The following is a 4,998-nucleotide window of genomic DNA, read 5'->3' on the forward strand; positions in this document are numbered from 1 at the left end:
CTCAAAAACTAGCAAAAAATATTTAACAAAATCATAGAAGAAAAATTGCCTAACCTTGAGAAGGATATACCTATAAAGGTACAAGAAGCTTACAGAACATCAAAAATATTTTACTAGAAAAGAAAGTCCCCCTACCACATAATAGCCAAAACACTAAAGATACAGAATAAATAAAGAAAGAATGTTAAAAGCTGCAAGGGGGAAAGGCCAAGTAACATATGAAGGCAGACCTATTAGAACTACAGCCAATTTTTTTTTCAGGGAAGACTCTAAAATCCAGAAGGGACTGCAGAGATGTCATGCAGCCTCTAAGACACCATACATGCCAGCCCATACTACTAAATCCAGCAAAACTTTTAATCTAAATAGATGGAGATAACAAGGTAATCCATGACAAGGTCAAATTTAGACAATATCTGTTCATAAATTCAGCCCTACAGAAGGTACTATAAGGAAGGTCCTCCATCCCAAAGACACTAGGTACACCCACAAAACACAGTAAATAATCTCACACAATCAAAACCAAAAGGAGGGAATTCACACACACATACACACACACACACACCATCATCACCACCACCACCACCACAACAACAACAAAAAAAATTAACAATAGTTGGTCATTAATATCCATCAATATCAATGAATTCAATGTCCCTCCCCAAATATAATGGATGTGAAAACAGGATTCAGCCTTCTGCTGCATCCAAGAAATATACCTCAACATGATAGATAGATAGATATTACCTCATATAAAGGATTGGAAAAAATGTTTCCAAGCAAACAGATCCAAGAAACAATACAGTACAGTCATTCTCATAACTAACAAAATAGACTTCCAACCAAAACAAATCAAAAGACATGAGGAAGCATACTTCATACTACACTTGATCTTAGCCAAAAGGCCGAGAAGCAATAGCATACTTCATACTAATCAAAGGAAAAATCCACCAAAATGATGCCTCTGTGTTCCAAATACAAAAGCATCCATCCATTTTGTAAAAGAAACATTACTAAAGTATAAATCAACATCAAACCCAACACATTAGTAGTGAGAGATTTCAGTACCTCACTCGCACCAATGGACAGGTCCTCCAGACAAAAACTAAACAGAGAAATAATGGGGCTAAAAGAGGTTATGACTAAAATGGACCTAACAGATATCTACAGAACATTTCACCCAAACACAAAGGAATATGCCTTCTTCTCAGCACGAAACTTTCTCCAAAATTGACCACATACTTGCTTACAAAGTCTCAGTAAATACAAGAAAATTGAAATAACCTCCTGCATCCTAGCAGATCACCACTGCAAGTTGGATTTTGACAATAACAGAAACTGCAGACAGCCTAGAAACTCACAGAAACTGAACAATTTATTACTGAACGACTATTGAGTCAAGGCAGAACTAAAGAAAGAAATGAAAGACTTCCTAGGATTTAATAAAAATGAAGGCACAACATACCCAAACTTAAGGGACACAATGAAAGCAGTGTTAAGAGGAAAGTTCATAACCCTAAGTGCCTTCATAAGAAATTAGAGAGATCTCATACTAGTAACTTAACAGCATACCTAAAAGTTTTAGAACAAAAAAGGAACAAATACACCCAAGAGGAGCAGATGGCAGGAAATAATAATCAAACCCAGGATTGAAACAAATAAATTAGAAATAAAGAGAACAATATAAATCATCAATGAACCAAAGAGAAAATCAACAAGACAGAGAAACCCTTATCCAAATTAACTAAAAGGCTGAGAGTGGGAGAATACCTAAATTAACAAAATCAGAAACAAAAAGGGAATATAACAACAGTGAGGAAATCCAGAGAATCGTTAGGTTATATTTAAAAAAAAAAAAACAAAAAAAAAAAAAAACTATACTCCAAAATTGAAAGAAATGGGAATTTTTTGGATAGATATCATTTACCAAAGTTAAATCAAGATCAGACAAACAATTTAAATAGACCTATAACCCCTAAGGAAATAGAAGCAGCTATTAAGTCTCCCAAGTGGGCTAGAGAGATGGCTCTTTCACAGTTTCTGAGTTCAATTCCCAGCAACCACATGGTGGCTCACAACCATCTGTAATGGGATCCGATGCCCTCTTCTGGTCTGTCTGAAGAGAGCAACATTGTACTCATATAAATAAATCTTTAAAACAAACAAAAGTCTCCCAAGCCAAAAATAAAAACAAAAAAATCCCAATGCCAGATAGTTTTAGTGCAGAATTCTACTAGATTTTTAAAGAAGAGCTAATATCAATTCTCCTGAAATTATTCCACAAAATAGAATCAGAAGAAACATTGCCAACTTTGTTTTATGAACACAGTTACCCTAATACCTAAACCACACAAAGACTTAACACACACACACACACACGCACACACACACACACGAACCAATTTTCCTCATGAACATTGATGCAAACTACTGAATAAAATGCTTGTAAGATGAATCCAAGAATACACAAAAAGCTGGGCAGTGGTGACACACGCCTTTAATCCCAGCACTTGGGAGGCAGAGGCAGAGGCATGCAGATTTCTGAGTTCGAGGCCAGCCTGTTCTAGTTCCAGGACAGCCAGGGCTATACAGAGAAACCCTGTCTTGAAAAAAACAAAACAAAACAAAACAAAACAACAACAACAAAACGAATGTTGCTTTGGTTTGCTGGGCAGTGGCGGCACACGCCTTTAATCCCAAAACTTGGGAGGCAGAGGCAGGTGGATTTCTGAGTTTGAGGCCAGCCTGGTCTACAGAGTGAGTTCCAGGACAGCCAGAGCTATACAGAGAAACCCTGTCCCAAAAAAACCAAAAAAAAAAAAAAAAACCCACAAAAAAAGAACATTCACCACGATCCCAGAGATGCAGGGATAGTTCAACATATCATCATAAGATGAGAAAAACACCTTTGACAAAATCCAAGACCCTTTCATGATAAAAGTATTAGAGAGGCCAGGGATATGAGGGACATGCTAAACATAATAAAGGCAATGTAAAGGAAGCCTATAGCCAGAATCAAATTGAACTGAGAGAAACTTAACACGATTCCACTAAAATCAAGAACAGGACAAGGCTACTTACTTTCTCCATATCTATTCAATATAATACTTGAAAATAGCTAGAGCAATGCGGCAACAAAAAGAAATCAAGGGGATAAAATTGAAAAAGAAAAAAGTCAAAGTATTGGTATTTACAGATGATAAGATAGTATACATAACTAACACCACAAATTCCATCAGAGAACTTCCACAGCTGATAAATATCTTCATCAAAGTGCTCTAATACAAGATTAACTTTAAAAGTACAGTAGCCCTCCTATATACAAAGAACAAATGGACTGAGAATGAAATCAGGGAAACAACTCCCTTCACAACAGCTACAAGTGGTATAAAATATCTTAGTATAACTTTAACTAAGAAAGTGAAAGACCTGTATGACAAGAACTTCAAGTCTTTGAAGGAAGAAATTGAAGAAGATATCAGAAGATAGAATGACCTCCCATGCACACAGTTTCCTATGACTAACATAGTGAAAAGGGCCATATTACCAGAAACAATATACAGATTCAATGCAATCCTCATCACAATTCCAACACAATTCCTTACTGACCTTGAAAGAATAATACTTAACTTCGTATGGAAAACAACAACCATGACAATAACAACAACAAAACTAGGATATCTAAAACAATCCTGTACAATAAAAGAACTTTCAGAGGTATCACCATCAATGGTTTCAAGATCTATTACAGAGCTATAATAATAACATCTACATAGTATTAGCTTAAAAAGATATACTTTGACTGATGGAATTGAATCAAAGACCCAGCATAAATCTATACACTTATGGACACCTGATTTTTCATAAAGAAACCAGAATTATATTAAGAAAAAAAGAAGCATCTTCAACAATGTTGATGATCTATTGAATGTCTGCATGTAGAAGAAAGCAAATAGATCCATGTGTATCACCTGTATAAAACTCAAGTCCAAGTGAATCAAACACCTCAACATAAAGCCAGATACAGTGAACCTAATAAAAGAGGAAGTGAGGAATAGCCTTGAACACTTGGCCAAGAACAATTTCCTGAACAGAACACAAATAGCACAGGTACTAAGAACAACACTTAATAAATGGGATCTCACTGAACTACAAAGCTTCTGTTTAAAAAAAAAAAAAGATAACATCAATAGGACAAAATGACAGTGTACAGAATGAGAAAAGATTTTTTCCAATTCTACAGTTGACAGAGGACTAATTTCCAAACTATATAAAGAACCCAAGAAACTAGAGATCAACAAACCAAATGATCCAATTAAAAATGGAGTACAGAGCTAAATGGAGAATCCTCAAAAGAAAAATCTCAAATGACCAAGAAGCTTGTAAAGAATTGTTCAACATCCTTAGGATCAAGAAACCTAACCCTCAAGAGTCTTGAGACCGCAGGGAGTGGAGAATCCTGGTGGTGGGGGAGAGAGTGGAAACATCCTCTTGGAGATCTGAGGGAGGAGGTATGGGATAGAGAGCAGTCAGGAGGCAGATCAGGAGGGGGATAAAGTCTGGACTATAAAATAGGATTAAAATAAAATTAAAAAAAAACACAAATCAAAACTACTCTGAGATTCCATTTTATACCTGTTATAATGGCTAAGATCAAAATTACAAATGACAACTCATGCTGGTGGAGATGTGGAGCATGAACACTCCTCCATTACTGGTGGGAATGCAATCTTGTACAGCCACTTTAGATATAAATATGGTAGTTTCTCAGAAAATTTGGAATCCATCTACATCAACACCTAGCTATACCACTCCTGGACATATACCCAAAAGATATTCCACCCCACCACAGAATATTTGCTCAAATATGTCCATAGCAGCTTTATTCATCATAATCAGAAGCTAGAAACAACTTAGATGTTTATAATTGAGAATAGATAGAGAAAATATGGTACCTTTTTTACAATGGAGTATTATTCAGCTGTTAAAAAATAACAT

The 4,998-nt window shown here is 35.7% G+C and overlaps 1 pseudogene; it reads right to left on the reverse strand.

Annotated features, from left to right (window-relative positions):
* Positions 1 to 830: 830 nt before the first annotated feature.
* Positions 831 to 917, reverse strand: LOC127686617 (uncharacterized; annotated as a pseudogene).
* Between the last annotated feature and the right edge of the window lie 4,081 nt (positions 918 to 4,998).

Source organism: Apodemus sylvaticus, chromosome 5, assembly GCF_947179515.1.
Source record: "Apodemus sylvaticus chromosome 5, mApoSyl1.1, whole genome shotgun sequence".
Classification (NCBI taxonomy): domain Eukaryota; kingdom Metazoa; phylum Chordata; class Mammalia; order Rodentia; family Muridae; genus Apodemus; species Apodemus sylvaticus.